The 16,707-nt window shown below is 48.0% G+C and overlaps 1 long non-coding RNA gene across 2 annotated transcripts in view; it reads right to left on the bottom strand.

Moving 5' to 3' along the window:
* Window positions 1-2,440: 2,440 nt before the first annotated feature.
* Window positions 2,441-16,707, bottom strand: part of LOC308059932 — a 398,174-nt gene continuing 383,907 nt past the window's right edge. For both annotated transcript variants that reach the window (XR_013926519.1, XR_013926520.1), the window contains exon 3: window positions 2,441-16,581. This is a non-coding gene — a long non-coding RNA (uncharacterized lncRNA). The remainder of the gene's footprint in view (window positions 16,582-16,707) is intronic.

The raw sequence follows: 16,707 nt of genomic DNA, 5'->3' as shown, positions 1-16,707 counted from the left end.
CCATTAAGAGCCGATGGCTAATTGTTAACTCCAGGGCTGCCAGGGACGACTGTGAGGAGGGAAGTCTTGCGGCACAGCCCCAGAGTGGGACCCCCAGCCAGGGCCAGGTACCCTGGCAGGTCAGATGTTGCTGCTATGCTGTTGGTCAAGCCTGGAGCCCCTCCATCCTCCAGCTGTGTTTGCCGGTGCTTGGGCAAACACATGCCCGAAAGCAGCTGGCTGAAATTAGAGAGCAGCCTGATCAAATCTGCTCAGATGGCACCAAGCCCTTGAGGTTTCTCTGCTGCAGCGTTCACAAAGGCAGGCTGTCTAGCAAGCATCATCCATTGGTGTCTTTCTAGCACCCTCCAGGAGGGTGGGGAGATAGCAGGGAGAAACTCCTGACAGGAGTAGCCAGTGTGAGGCATAGCATGGATGCTCTGAGCGAGCTGCCCTTCGCAGGACCTGGTCTGCTGCCCAGACCTGAGCTCCACGCCTGCCTTCTTGTAGAATAAATTGGGCTACTACACTACAAAGGACAAAAAATCAGTCCAAACTGCTTATTAAAGAAAGGCCCCAGAGCTGTTTTCTATTGGCTGCCATTTCTAAACCGGGGTGGGGTGGGGGGAATATGAAAACAAGGTCTGTAACCACAGCAGAGCTTGTTCTGCCAGCTCCCCCTTCCCAGCAGGGACTGCACTTGCCCAGTCTGTCATCCCTCTGTCCTGTCACCTCCCGCAGTCACTCAGAGGCTCATTCCCCACCATCTCCAAAAGGGATGGCGGCAGGAGGGGGATGTGATTACCTGTGGGAGCAACACAACACATGGGACTTCTGCACAATGAAATCTCTGTGCCATCCGCATTTGTGTGTCACCCTCCCTGTCTCACCCTCTCTACCGACACAAGCGACAGGCCGCATTTGTGTGTCACCCTCCCTGTCTCACCCTCTCTACCGACACAAGCGACAGGCCGGTGAAAGCAGCAGCCGCCCTGCGGCACTTTGCAGCAGCACTGGCATCCCCATTGCTGAAGGCAGTGTCACACATGTCACCACTAGGAAGGCCAGAGGAGCACCTCAGTTGCCCAGGTAAGAGGGGCAGTTATCTCTGTGCCCAAATGGGGGGCAGGGAGATGAGATGCAGTGACAAATGTGGAGTGTGCACAGACAGTGTGCCCTACTGAGGTCAAGGTCCCCCTTGCACATCGCATGGAGAAGAGAGGGAGACCATCCCTTGCAGTCAGAGCCCTGTCTCCCTACTTGTTGAAGATTCCATGGTGCTCATCCCAGTATCTGGAGTAAGAACACTTGCCCATTCCAGCCATGTTACCGTATGGCTTCATGTTCCCTGATCCCAGACTCCTCCAGTGCTCCAGCCTGACTGGGAGTACTGTGCCATCTGATCTGGGGGGCGGGTTTCTGCCGAGACAGAACTGTGTGACATGATGCTCGTATGAACCTGGGGCTTTACAGCACTTTCATGATGGCAAGGAGAAACACGTCACTCTGGCTGGGTGTAAACATTTCAGAAATGCAGGTATTTAATTAAAAAATGTCCTTTCGTTCCCATCTGCTCCTTCTCTTCATGCTCTGTCCTTGGACACTGAGCTGACCTTACCAGCAGCCACTATTACACCCCTCTGTAAGACAGTGGTGGAGAGGGGCCGGCTTGAAAAAAATCCTCCATGTCATATGCAGAATATGCTCTCCCTCTCCAGAGAGGTGCTTAAGAGGGCCCTTCCCTCTCCCCAGCATGCTACAGGGAGAAATGACTTATAAATAATTTACTACAGAGCTTGGAAAGGTGGAGCAGGACTTACGGGAAGCATGGAGTGCTGTGGCAGCATCTGTCCTCCCCTTTTCTCTAGAATTCTTGGTCCTCAGAAGCCCTTTGGGGCCGGAATACCACCCAAAATTCAGCCATGAGGACACAGCTTTGGTGGGAAGCTCTGGCTGAAATTCAGCCAAGTGCAGCTTTTGGGCTGGGCTCCAGCCCGTCTGGGTCAGGCTTTGTCAGAGCTCAGTCCCTCATGTCCTCTGTCGCTTCTGCAAAGCCCTTACTCAGAGATACCACAGCACAAAACCATCCAGAACATGCTCTCACATCCCTGCTTGCTGTCCAAGAGCAGGGGCACTTCAACCTTCTCCCTTCTCAGGGGAAAATAGGGGAGACAGGGAATGAGGGAAGGGGAGTCGGGGCTGGTCCCTTGGCATCCCTGCTGTAGAGTGCTCCTGGGGAAGCGAGATAGGCAGGACCTGGGGGACCTGAGCCAAACCAAACGGGTGCCTCACCAAAAAAACATCATTCATCTGTGCAGCTTCCCTGGGGAATCAGGTGTTAATGGGGTATCACATTTGTCTTGCTGACAGCTGGCATCACCGATAAGAATTAATCAGTTATAAATAAATAAATAATAATGATAAAACCCCTCCAATATCTACTAACAAGGCTATTTGGGCATTTTTTTTATTTTTATTTTTATTTCAGTTTTTACTGTTCCTCTTATCTTACACAGAGGAGGGGGAAAGAACAGCAAGGAAGATAAAAATGTTCAGTAAATCCAGCATGGCTGGATTATGCTATTGGACCTGAGTATTTCAGTGCTATGGAGCAGACATCTGTTTCATGCTCCTGGCTGATAGCAAGCACAGGCAGCTTTATCACTAGTTCAGTTTCCAGGCAAATATTTTTCAAGTGCAAGCAGGGTCTTTCAAAGCCTTGCACATGCACATGCACATACGACATGCACAAATAATCTGTTTCTGCAAGCTTCTTGCTGGAGTCAAGCTGGACTGAAGGGAGGGAGGGTCTCCTAAGAACAGTGTTTAGCAAGCTGCAAGGTAATCAATAGTCTTGATGAAGATGCATTGGGTTTCCGTAGTCTAGTATTTATGATTTTGTCATAAATAGAAATAATTTATCGTCCATTTAGTTAGCATCATTGTAAAAGATACTGTAGATACTCTGTGGGCTTTTGTTCTTCTAGGCAAATAACTCTGCCTATCAACCCAAGCTAGATCCTGATCAGGGATCCATCATACCTGCTCTGGTCAAAGAAGGAGGTGATGCCGAGTCTGGCGGTCGTGCCTGTTGCCCTGATGCACCCACCTCTCGCTCTGCTAACATGCCGTGGGGATGTGGAGGCAGCTGAGCTTGGGGGTGGACATGCAGGCAGTAGATGGGATTCAAACGTTTGTGGTGGTTGTAAGCACCTATCCACAAGCCTGTCCTCTGAGTGGCATCTCTCCAGCCTGGGGTGGGTGACCATGGTGGCCCTGGTCTGCACCCACCATCACTCCTGCCATCCTGTGCTGGGAGTAGATGCTCTGCTGTCCTCTAATGGGACAGGGTTGGCAGCAAGCTTTGTTTCTCTTCCTTTATTCTCCTCTGGCAGGGCACATGTTTCCCCAGTTTTATCCTCATTGCAGGGTGGCAAAATTCCCTTTGCACATGTTTCCATAAGAACACATGACAATGGCAAACAATTTCTAAAAACTGAAAAAAGAATCCAAGATTAAACCAGAAGTACCATAGAATCATAGAACAGCCATTCCCCCTTGTCCTGTCACTACACAGCCTTGCAAAAAGCCCCTCTCCAGCTCTCCTGTCGGCTCATTTAGGCACTGGAAGCTGCTCTAAGGTCTCCCCGGAGCCTTTCCTTCTCCAGGCTGGACAGCCCCCACTCTCTCAGGTGCTCCAGCCCTGATCGTCTTCATGGCCTTCCATGCGAGTCCAGAGACTCATTTAAACAGGTCCATGCCCTTATGTATAGTGAGATCTTTGTCAGGATGACCAGGTCACAGCGGATGTCTTGGAAACTTTATATGAGGGCTTACGTGACCTCCATCTAAAGCTTCTTGCTCTCTGCTCTGTGGCAGTAAGCCCCGTCCTCACTGATGCATGAGGGCAAAGGCTCCCTCTGACCATCAAAACTCCCTGGACCACTCTGTCTGCTGTGATGACCCTCTGGCCCTGTCCTGGGCCACCCGGGGAGGATGCAGCTCTTGGCAGGATCCTTCGGCCACCCTTAGCAATTTTCCTAAGCAAACCCACGTTTCTAAACGTTCAATGCAGCTTACTGTATTTTCACATAAATATCAATGGGATCTTGTCTGTTAAAATCCCATCTATATGAGCATATAATTTTCCCAGAGTCAGAATCTATTAGTGAAATCTCAGCCCGTGTGACAAGATAACAGAATCCTCAAATTAAATAGGGTTTCCACAATTACAGCTTCCCCCCCTTTCTTTCCCAGCATTAACACCATAAACGCTGCTGTCAGACAAGATAAGATCTGAATTCTATCCTGACAAGGCAAATGTTATCAGAGACCAGTTAATTACACACTGGATTTCAACAGAGGCAAATAAACCCCTTGCGGGTTAGTGTGGAAACTGCCGTCTTCCCACCAGCTAGTCCCTGGGCCACCAGGCAGGCTTCCCTCATCCATCCTGCTCTCTCCGCCACGCCAAGGAAATGGGATCCATTTTCTGCCTGGTTTCAGACCTTGCCCCAGGCCAAAAGGGGTGCCCCACAGCAGCTTGCTGACCCCAAAGCGACGGAGGATGTTCCAGGAGTTACCTGCAGGAAGGGACATGCAAGGCAAAGAGAAAACCTGTTGGTTTTGTTGGGAAGGAGGTCCTGTGGCTCTGCGGAGAGCTCTAAGGAGAAGCAGGAGCTCAGAGAACAAAAAGGTTTTAGTGAGAGCTGGGTGCTGATGCTCAGTGGAAGTCTTGTCCCAAGGTGGAGTCTCCTGGGTGGACTTTGCTTACTGCCCTAGCCAGGCTCCTGGAGGAGCTGGAAGACCTGAAGCACACCTTCATGCAGATCGTCCATTGCCTTTCATTTTTGACACCTAAATTGCAGGCGTTTGACTAAAACTACCATCTAGGCACATGCCATGGCACACAGAGAGAGGCCTCTCTAGAGGGCTATTTCACCGCGTCCATGGATGCTGGCAGGATGGATCCTGTGCTCTCTGCAGCGGGTGCTGGCTGGGTGCTGGGTGGTCTGCAGGGACATCAGAGCTGGCGCTGCAGCACCGAGGCGAGTCCACAGGGTGAGTCCAACTCTGCTGCGTAAACTGGGTTCGCCAAGGGAATCAGCAACGCTTACTCAGCCCTGCGTGCAAATGCAGCGTCTTTTCAGCACTGTACCTAGGTGCAATCCAGTAGCTACAAAAGGTATACATTTTAGGTAAATACCGTAGCTGCCTTGCCCTAAACTCAGCAGGATTTCCACCACTACTTCTGAATTTAATGTCTTTCTCTTCAGAATGGCTCACTCTGAATTTTCTTCCTCTGACTCAGGATATGTCTCAGTCTGCTTTCAGGAAGGAAGACCAATAATTGCTGCTTTTTTTTTTTTTTTTTTTTTTTTTTTTTGTTTCCTTACAGGAATTGGCAGAATGGAGTCATACTTTCTTTTACCCTGTAGTGCTCTCCAGCTGTGAGCTTTTTTCTTCTTCGTATTTGTAAATAAGATATTTATACCTTATTCTGAATGGTGTTGTCAAAGGGGAAGGTTTCTTTGGTTGGTGTGAGCATGGTGCTCTATCCAGATTGTCCGCTGCAGCACTGCGGGTGGCTGGGACACGAACCCCTGGTGCAGCCCAAAAGGCGGATGGGGACATTAGAAACCAACTTTTAAGAGCCATCAACCAGAGTTGTTGTACAGCCCACAGCAAGAAACAAGGGCCAAATTCAGAAAATTATATGGAAAATCAGAGGTTGTAGATCTCTGTTTGTTGCATTGAGAATGGTGTTCAGTCCTGCATGGTAAGTACTCAATTACTTATTTTTTGCTTAAACGCAGATACCGCCCATGATGACATGAATGCAGGCCATCATGGGGATTACACCAGTTAAGGATATGGCCCAAATCACCTTGTCTTGTTGAAGAAAGGCTTTGTTGAATCTGCCCTTATCGCCAAAGTCATGCCTGTCTCTGCCAGCCCTGTCTTTTTTCCTGTTCTGTTTCTTTCTGTCCTGCAAACATATGCAGGGTGTTCCTGTGAATGGCAGGGTTTACTCAACCGCTGATAACTCCAATCTAGTCTAACAAAGAAGTAAATGCACAATGACATCTCTTGCGCAAAGAGCTGTCATAAAGTGTGGCTGGCAATCCAAGTGGTATAAATGCTCTTTCGATTAAGTGCCTCATTGAGGTAAGTTGATGATGCTCCATTAGGCTGAAGTGATAGACTTCTAGTTCTCGACACAATCGGTGGGGAGAGGGATTCAGTGCTGGAGCAGGCACTGTTACACTTTTGCTTTCTCTACTCTCCTGAAATCCTCTTTGCTCCAGGCCGATCTATTGCAGCTTTCTTACTTCTGCACCATGAAAGACTCTTCACACCCCGTCACCCTGCATCGGGCTCAGGGCTGGACACTCAGCACCCTGGCTGGGCTGAGAAATACATTGGGCAAGCCCCACTGCGGGCTGAAGCATGCTAATATCTCAGCAACATGGGCTGGAAGGGGTACAGCACTTGGGCTTGACTAGTTCCTTCCTCCCCTTCTTCCTCTGCCTCCAGATCTGCCATCCGTTCTCTTGCAGCAGGTCCTCCCCTGGGCTTTCTGGAGGACAGTGGTCTCGGTCCAGCTTTTGGTGTGCCAGGGATTTGCATCAAATTTTTTATAAGGCAATAAAAGAAGCTCTACCCCCCACCTAGGTATAATAAATAATACCAACATTTAGAGCTTGGTGCTGCAGCTTTTATTTAAATCAGGACAGAAAAAAAAAAAAAAAGAAAGAAAAAGGACACAGATAATCTATGGACCCAGGATGCAGTGAGGGTCCTGGCTGTGGCCACAGTCATCACTTAGGAGCAGTCCTCAGCTTTCTGCTAGAGGAATCAGTGTCCCTGTGGTTAAGCTTTGCCCAAAGAGGTCCTCCAGCTCTGCACTAGAATTATCTTAAGTACAATCAAGCCCAGCCCAAGTCAAGCAAGAAATTAAGATTCTCCTTATTCAAATGGGAGCCAACTGCATGAGAGTGAAAGACGGTGGTACCCTCACTATTAATTACTTCAGTTTTACTTGTGGTTGGTGACAGTTACTGTCAAGCCTGCTGGGAGATGGGAGGAGCTCCATCCATCACAGACCTGTTAGTGGTGCACACTGGGAAGGGCACCGCTGCTGCCTGATTTCTCTTGTCCATTCCATACACAGAGAACCTTCTCTCCCTTATTGAACAGAGGAAGACAGAAGAGCAAATTGGAATATGTAAGATGCTTTTTACTTGCATTTTCCACCTGGCTGGCATTTCCTGGCTGTTTGCAGGGTGTCCATTATTGTTATTCACCAAGATAGCTGTTATTGTTTTTGTTACTTCCTTATTGAACACGCAGGTATCAACTTTCCCTCTCACCTTGATAAAATAGGACGTGCTTTGCTTTCATGGTTAACAAGTCCCAGGCAAGTGCCATCTTGGCTCAACGGGTGTGACAGCTTCTTGGCTACTTGGTGACTCTGAGGGATATGTGTGAAACCATCACTTCTGCTTCAGAATGATATATTTTGCAGTGAAGCATTAGACGCAGCCATAAAAGAAGCAGCACTTAATTGCAGAGAAAAACACACGGATCAGAATATAAAAACAAATCCAGGTTTTATTTGCTTGCAGAAAGCAAAGAGGTGGGTCACTGTCGGTAACTGACTGTGGAGTAACTTGAAGATCCATTCCCTGAGAAGCCTGCCCAGAATTTACATCAAACCCGCTAAGTATGTACTCAAACAGGACTTCCATCATGTCAAACTTGTCAAAAGCGGGTAATGCAGATGAAAGACTTTAAAAGAATCTCATTTTCAGGACAAGCTGATCACTCTTTCCTTGAAAATAAAGCCCTTGTAAAAGATCTTAATTTAAGCAGTCAAAGATTAAGCTGCCCAGAATGATTGCCTGCTTTTTCTGGTGAATTTACTGGCATTTACCAAGTAGCACAAGGCTGCTAATGGTGTGTCCCTGTGCTTCTGAGACCCATTGGGCTGAAAAATATCAGCTGGGGGACAAAAAAGAGACCACAGGGCAGGCCGTGGTGAAGACTGTGAATCCCAAGGTTATACTCTTGCAAAAAATAGAGGCATGTTCCAGTTTTGCCGAGGCCAAGAGCATGGGGCTGTTGTTCCCTGGTCTGGATGCTGAACATGGATCAGGTGAGCATCACTCTTCCTGGAAGAAACCATTTTGGGGAGGACCATTATACAAGTAGGGGAAATAAGGCTTGAAGATGGCTGGAGGGCTCATCTGCTGTCAGAGTGGACTTAACGGCCCTATGAATTGATCTTCACCTGTAGAGGCGGACCTTGGTAACAGAGCCCCTGCATGACCTTGGCATAGGTTATCACATCTTCGTCCTGCTCCCTGATGTTTAACGCTCCCAGTCTAGAAGGCAAATTGAAGATATTATCTCCTAAACAGTTTTTCAAGAGAAATTTGAGCAATAGCTGAGTCAGTGCAGGTCCAGCTGGAGGGGGGTGTCATTTTTTCCAGAAGGGTATAATGTCACTGCAGACAGAGCTGGGGAGAAGCTGATGTAAAAGGGTAAAACAGAGGGATAAAAGGAGTAATCAGAGAAAGAAATCAAGTGAACAAAGACCATTTCCTTGAGGTATTTGAGCCCCTGGTCAACTCTAGTATCACCAAGCAGCAGGAAGCCTCGTCTATATATTATTTATTTCTGGCTTAAGAGGAAATGCTCCCTTGTTTGACAGCTTCTGCTTGGATTTTTTTGCCATTTTCTTTTCCCTGTATTTATTTAATTTTTGCAGGGTTTTTTTTTCCCCAGTTTTTTTGGGTATCTTCATAGAGCCACTCTGCCTCCATTTGCTTTTGTAGACATGACTTCAAGGCCTGACCTTAGTGGTAACACTTGCCAGTTGGGAACTCGGTAGCCTCCGGCTGGAAGCGGGCTGTGCCGTGCCCCGCTGCCCCCCTCGCCCCGGCTCTGATCTGCCCGGTGCTTTGTATCACAGCCTCCACGTTGAAGGATACTTTGTGCTGCTGATGTGTAAGAGGTAGAGTTGAGCATGTTGATAGCTGTCCCTGGAGGATAACTTTTCATTATTGATGTGGAAAGTGGAAAATAAAACAGACTATTACACTTTTTATCTTCAGGGAACATTTTTTTTCTCTTCATCCCCTCCCTTCAGATATGAAAGCATTTCAATTCAGAGAATCATTCTGCTTACAATGAAGAGAAGTCAATTCTGAGAGCAGCAGGCACATTTATTTACAGCGCAGGTGACTTGCAACATGTCTCTACCATGTATGCTTTTATTATTCCCTGACAATCCCTGAGACAGGGCATCTTGTACCTGGAGTGCCGCAGCTGTGCTGCTCTTTACAGTCATTAAACCTGGCTTTGAAGTCAGAAGAAAAACCCAGTTCCTCAAGTTCAAATAGTCCTGCAGAAATGGCACATAAAGGAAGTTAAACAACATTCCTTGGGTTGAACCACGAGTCAGAGGAAGATCAAAGGACAGTGGGTGAAGAAAATTTTTAAAATTCTTCCTTTAGGGATGTCTGGAGTGCTCTCTGCCTGTCCTCCACTCACTCCAGCTGCTGTGCCATGCAGGGCGAAAGCATCGTCCCACACTCTGCAGATGGCAAAGCCCATGGACATCTGTGCACAGCTGGCACGCAGCGGTGCTCGCATTTGCCAGCTAGCTGGCCAAGTGGAAAATGGGTATTTGTAGGTACAAGCCCTTTGAGTTTCCACTGGGAAAAGAACACAAGGCAGTCAGAGGTGGGAACGTAAATCAGAGCTCACTGATACGGATCCAAGAAAGCTCCCAGATCAATATTTAAAAGAGTGAGCTAGTAAAGGAGAGCCGCACTCCCCCTCTATCCATCAGCTCTGCACAGGCTGCTTATCTCATCTATCTGCTATCTTCTCCCAGGCTTCTCTCTTTCCAAATGTGCAGCACCATCTAGCCCTCTAATCATTTTTCTGTGTTCCCATCTCACTTCTGCAAGGGAAGAATCAGGGCATTTGGCACCCAAAATTGAGCCCTCTTTTCACTATTTATTCTTGTACAGAAGGCTTGGGGATGACATTAGGATAAGGGATGCTGACGTTGTGTTTTATCCTGCACAGGCAGGTCACTGCTGGTAGAGTTCATTGCAATCCACTGGGAAAGACCTGGCACCCTGGTAGCTCCAGGTAAGAAACTGCTGTCATTTTCCTGTTTGCTTTAGTATTGCTGAAATCAGGAGAAGAAACGTTTGGATGCTGTTGAGCGGGTCAATACATTGCTAAATGTCAGCGTTGGCTGGAACGGCTACAGCTGTTTTGGCTTTTTGGAAAAATCATCCTTGGCGTCACAGCTGCTGTCCCTTCACTCCAGTGGGGTGTTGCTACCTATGGTGATATTACAGCAGAAAAAAAAAACAACCTTAAAACTGACTCAAAAATGGAGGGTTACGTGAACCTAGCAGGCAGCTTTCATTTTATACATTTTGCCTCTGCCCCACCGGGCCAGGGATTTGTAGCTGAAATGCCATCTGTACTTTGTAGGCTCTTATCTCTCTGGTGTGCTGAGATAGCACCTGATTACCATAGTATCGGAGCATCTAGCTCTCTGTGATGTATTCATCCTCATAGCAAGCCTGGGGATAGGTAAGTGCTATTATCTTCCTTGTACAGACGGGGAACGCTTCACTACGGCCCAGATCCCCGCTTCGAGGTGCAGCGATACAAAGGGCTATAATTATTTATTAAATTGTGGCAGTGTGCAGTGGGATGGGCACGAAATTCGTCTCACTTCATCAGAAGTCCAGTGTTTCTCTGTCTCCATCGGAGATGGCCGTCAGAGTCCTGCTGTACTTGGAGAGAAAGCAGCACTTCCAAGGTGTGGAGCACCTCAGCCGGTGGTGGTTACCCCCAACAGCCCACCTGAGCCACGTGCCCACCAGCTGTCACGGTAGGACTGTCGCCTGCCTTAAAAATATCTAAAGCTGGGCGAGACGAATGCATCTGACGTTCACTGGAACAAGACTGTGCCTATTTCAGGCTGAAGTGACCTTTGGGCAGTTTGGGACTGAGCAGGTTACTGAACACTGATGACCCCTCGCAGACCCTTCACGATCACAGCACCTGATCAGACAGGGTGAGTTGCCCTTCGGAAATATCTTTTCGTGCTATTGTCTGTTCAGGCGTGGCTTAACTTTAAGACCTAACTTCAAGGTGGGAAGTCTGCTTTAATTAGATAGGAAGTTCAACTGATGCACACACTTCTATTGCTAGAGGTCCCTTCTCATGCTCTGGTGTTGTCAGCAGCATCTTCTTGCAAGTGGTTTTGGGAAACACTATTTTGAAACAAGAATAGCAAAGGACAGGTAGGTGAACGTGGGTGGGAGTTTCATTTGTGTATATGTGCGTGTTGCATATAGATACGGGAACTTTGATGTCATTCAGGCAAGTTGCCCAGGCAGCAAACTTCACATTTATGTGCAAACGAGGAGACAATCATACTGAACCGGAGGGAGAGGATGCTAATGAATGTTCTTCTAGGCTTTAAGGAAAAGATATTGCCCAATGCTGTGGAAAATTAAAATTTGTTTCTAATATGTATGGTAAATTTAATGCTAAAGACCAAAGATAAATGGGAAGAAAGTTTAATCTGAGCTGACCCCATTTTTGCTGGAATGTCATTTGCTATGGTTTTTGCTCCCTCTCAGAAAGCAAGAGACACACTAATTAGTTCTTGCATTCTGCACATAAATTACCACTCCCAAACATTTAAGGGTGAAACTAAGGGTTGCTGGGAGAGCCGCTAAGTGAACTGTCCTGTATCCACAGTGGGTTTGTGTATGACCATAAACTGAAGACCTGATGCTGCAGTGTCACTAGTGATCATCAGGGAGGAAGCCTCCTGGCCTCTGAGTGCCTCCCCGCTGGCTGAGGTCACTGCTGTGAGGTGTGGTGGCAATAGGATGACTGGGATTAAATTCACTTTGGGATGAAAAGATCTCCTTGACTAAAGAGGATCTGAAGTGTACAGGGCTTGGCTGATCTTAAGGTTCCTTAAGATGGACCCAACTCTGAGATTTTTCAAAACTGAACACACTGCCCCCGCTAGGCACATATACCTGGAGCCTCTTTTGCGTTGAACTGTATGATCACATAAACTGATCCAGCTTTCTGAAAAGCTGGCTTGCAAAAAATCCCTTGCCAAGCAAAAGATGAAACAAGAGGACTCCTTCTAGCCTTCATTTTTAAAGGAAAAGATTCAGAAATAACTTGATTCATGAAAATTCCCTAGAAAAAGATCAGAGTTTGAGCTTTATCATCCTTAAATAGTTCCCCGTGGGCTTAAGAAAGCTTTTCTGGCACGCTGGGTTTCCAGAGCCATGGGACAGGTTGTCCCCAAGGCAATGAACTTGCACAGCTCAGTGAAATGCAAAAGGTGGCTAAAGCTGAACTTGGAACAGCATCACTCACAGGGATGCACGGCACCCAGAATGGCGTGCCCAGCACCGACCCGCCGCAGCTGTCACACCGACCTTCGCCTGCCGCTTCACTTGTCAACCGCTCAATCCTGCCGGCCGGTGCCGTGCTGGCGGATGGAAATGAGCCTGTCTTCGGCTGACGGGAGCTCAGCAGAAACTCATCAGCAGATGATCAAAGTTTAGAGTTCAGCTGAAAGGCCTGGAAACTTGTCTCAGGGAGGTTCGAGGCCCTTCGTGCCCTGTCGATGGAATTTCATTAGCTTGTAACTATGACAGGTTATAATCAACCTGTCCAATTTTAATCTTGTCCATAGATAGCTATGCTGAAGATTGTAATTTTTTTTTTTTATCATTTGCTTTATTTAAATTGTGAATGTGCCCTGCTAAAAGAAAAGACACCCTAACCTGTTCCCTCCAGGCAACTGGAAAGGTTCCTCATGCAGCCAGCCAGCACCTGATGTGTTTTAAATGTGGGCGCCCAAGAGGCAGTTGTTTAGGGGAAGTGGTTCATCACAAGGGGTTAATTACTCTTTGTAGGCCTACTTAAGAGGAAATGGCCTTAAACAGCCAGGCTAATTACCTCTGTTGCAGTGCTCCAAATTGTAACTTTGATCTGGCCCCCATGGAGAACTCACTGCTTCAGGACCTAGAAAAGGATCAGTTGTGCTTGGTAGGAAGGATTGTGCCCCGAGAGATCCTTCAGCTGGAGCACAAAGCCTCCAGTGAAAGCAGTAACACCATTCCACCAGAGCTTCAAACCCTTCATCAGCGTCACTGGGCAAAGGAAAATCTGTCTGGAAATGAGGTGTGTGAAACGAAGGCGTCGCTCCTCTCGTTAGCGCCTGTTCTCAGCCCTGGTTGCATGGCAAAAGGGACAGCAAAGCCTCAACACTCCAAAACTGTACATCAGGCATCTTATTTTGGTTAAAAATAACCACTTCGTTTTGGTTAAAAATAATTTGAGGACTAATTAGCTACCCAAAAACTTAATTTTGGGAAGGGGGACACTTAGACCGTGCTTGTGGGCTTTCCTCACCATCATCATACACATCTTTAAGTAGTCACACGAGTCCAAGTTTAACTAGTGCATGGTTCTCCTCCCCCCGAAAAGAAGTTCCGTAGTGCTGCGGTGCAACTTGTCTTCATTTGAACAGAGATCCCCCACCCTGCTGGGAGCGAGTGCCGTGGGCCCGGCTGGGGGATGGAGGCAGCAGCCAAGCTCCAGCTGCCCACGAGTCGGCATCACGTTTGCTTGGTGCCAACCGCTCGCAAAGCCTCTTGGTGGCCTGGTGAGAAGAGCCAGCTCTCCGGGATGTGGCTTTGCAGGCGATGATCTGGAACCGTCCATCATCATTATAGCTCTTTGCTTTCAAAACCCAGCCTGACAGAAGCATTTTGTTCAAGGGGTGTGTGTGTGTGTGAGGAGATGATCTAAAAGGACATCTCCCCGGGCCACCTCAGGGGGTTAGTGTATCTTTGCCCACCCCCAGCACAGTGCGGTAGGATTGTGCTCCGTGCAAATGGAAATCAATAATTCAGCATTTCCCCTTTCTGGGTGGAAGATGCTTGTTGGCTGTGGGAGGTGGGGTGGGCAGAGGCACGCTGGATGTGTCAGGGCACCGCTTCAAACTGTGCAGAGAGTGGAGGGAACCAGCACGACCCTGCGGTGTTTTTATACCAGTATAATTACCTATTCTGGGCATGTGGGATATTTTTAGCCTGCTTGCCTGAGGAAATTAAGCTCATATGATCATGTAATGAATGTATGTGCGTTTCTGCGTGTTTATTCTGACCTTAATAATTTTTGAACCCATTGGCAGTTTCAAGTGGATTTGATGGAGGAGCAAGCAGGCTCCCATACAATTAAGTTTTTGTACACACTAGTAGTCACATAGAGGAGAAAAAGCCTACAAATGCGCCCCATCACCAATTCTTGTCCGAATGACAGGCCATAGTGTGGGCTTCTACTTCATCAGACATCAAAGACTCCACACTGGGGGAGAGAATTTAGAAAAACCCATTCGAACGGCAGGAAAAGATTTCACTGGAGCTCGCAATCAAGCATGAAATGCAGATCTCAAGGAAAGAGGGCTTTGCCATTCCTTGTGCTGATGGGACTGCATATTAACTGCTTATTAGTTGTATCAGCACAAAAGCAAGTGTGGATTTAGTTGGAAGGTATAAAGTCATTTCTAGTAACACAGCTTGTTCCTCTTCCCCACATAAGTGCATTTATGTCAGTAAGGCTGTTTTCTGCACTGGGTGAGTTAATGCTGCTTTCACTTTGGGGCATAAACAGGGCTTAAAAGCCCTGAGTGTTTCACATGGAGATTTCTGTGCTGGGGTAAACTCAAACAGCTGTCAGATTTGGTTCTCCGCTGTACTTCGAGTGACACGGATTAGGACTAAGGAAGGGAGTTCTCATGGCAAATCCTCTGTGTTGCCCTTCCTCAGAGGCTGCGATAGAGCTGTTCTGCTTTCTGCATCGTGGGGAGCGGACGGCAGGCGCTCAGCCCCTGGCAGCTCCGGGGAGAGACCTCATCGGTCCAGACCTAAACCCTGGGCACGGCCCGTTGCCCAGAGATACCATGCTTTCTTCTTCTCCTCCAGCTTTTCAAGGTGGGAAAACCACATCCTTTTGCCCAGAGGACTCCCACATTTTGTAATGAGCAGGGGGCACCTGCACAGCCCCCGCCTCCTGGCCTCCCCCCCTCCCCGGTTTGTCTGCAGAGAGATGCCCATGATGATTAACCTGTTCTTCAAACACACACGGCAGCGTTCTTAAAATTAATGTAGTTTTAATTTCATTTAGCATAATTCACATTGGGGTTTAATGCAGTTTAGCAAATCCACGGGAAATTCAGGCTTTTGCTTAATTCAGATTAATTTTCCAGCGAGTCCCTGCATGGACAAGCCTTCCGAGAAGCCTGGCAGCAGCCAAGGTTTGGCACGTGTGGCTCACAGGGACAAACTGGTTAGAATTGGCCAAGATGTGTTTTGTTTACCCTCTTTCACACCACGGTATGCACTCCCAGCTAATTGATGGCAAGCAACCATACAGCTGCATGCAATCCCTTCCAGCATCCTCATCCTCACATCCAGCCCCAATTAAAGCTCCAGGCATTGCCTAAGACAACTGGGTTGTACAGCTGGGGTATGGAAAATGATGCTGCACTCTCAGCGAGGCAGGATGATCTGCCAGGCAAAGCCACCAGAGCTCAGAGGTGAGAAAGCTGCCATAAAATTCAGTGCCAGCAGGGATTTGACAGGGAGATGCTCCAAATCCCAGCCTGGAAATGGTCGCTTCCTTAGAGAAACACACCCCGCTGCAGGGTAGGGTTACTTTTCCCAAGGCTCACCCCTCTGATACCTGCAAAGTGATTAGTGATAGCTTTCCAGAGTGCCTTTAATTAATGGCCCTGCAAGGCCCTGTAAGTCTGTGTTAGCACAGCACCGCACACCACAGCAAAATAGCCGGAGATCCCATAAACACATCTCTTCTCATCAGCTTGCCAGCTTATAGCAGCTGGAATTAAACTGATGCCAACACAATGACTCTGAGATCATTAAAGCTTTCCCGGACAAAAGGACTGTATCTCAAGGGTCTATTTGCCATAAACAAGCTGGGTGAAAACAACAGGAAATATCGAGGAATAATATTCTCGTGAAGAAAACCCTGCGCTGGTAAAATGCGCCGTCGGGAATTAGGACAGATGACTTTGCTCATCCTCTGCGGGGCTTTTAAACTAACACAGCCTGAGCTGGGGCTCGGGGCTGCGCTGTGTGGAGATGGGCTGAACACCTGGGACTGCCAGTGGCTTCTGGAAAAAATGCTTCTCCAGGTGCAGGGGACTCTGGAAACACGATGGCATCCTGGATTAGCTGGTGCTCGTAGTCAGGCGATAGTGGTTGCCCAGCACCAACCCAGATGTCAGCATGAGAGCAGTAGTGGAATTCCAGGGGTGGTGGCTGTCTCGTGGGACCTGCCAGAGTTAATGGATGCTCAGAGGGAGGAACAGGACACCGAGGGCGCGACACGCAGCACTGCTTTCCAAGGTGACGTTTCAGATGCACTTCAGCCTGTTGGGTTCTTGGAGGGGTTGGGGTAGGACCAAGGTGTTCAGTGGCCAAGTTGCTTTGAATCAAACTGAAAAAGATATTAGAAAATAAAGGAGATGAAGTCCCAGATTTTGACACTGTAACCAACACATAGTTATTTGCCCTTCCAGGCGAAGAGTTTTGCTCCTATTGGGGTTATTAATCGTTTCTTAAA

Source organism: Falco punctatus (genome assembly GCF_963210335.1).
Source record: "Falco punctatus genome assembly, chromosome: 3".
Taxonomy (NCBI): domain Eukaryota; kingdom Metazoa; phylum Chordata; class Aves; order Falconiformes; family Falconidae; genus Falco; species Falco punctatus.
Note: the sequence above shows the minus strand (reverse complement) of the source record. Positions and strands in the feature narration are given on the sequence as shown.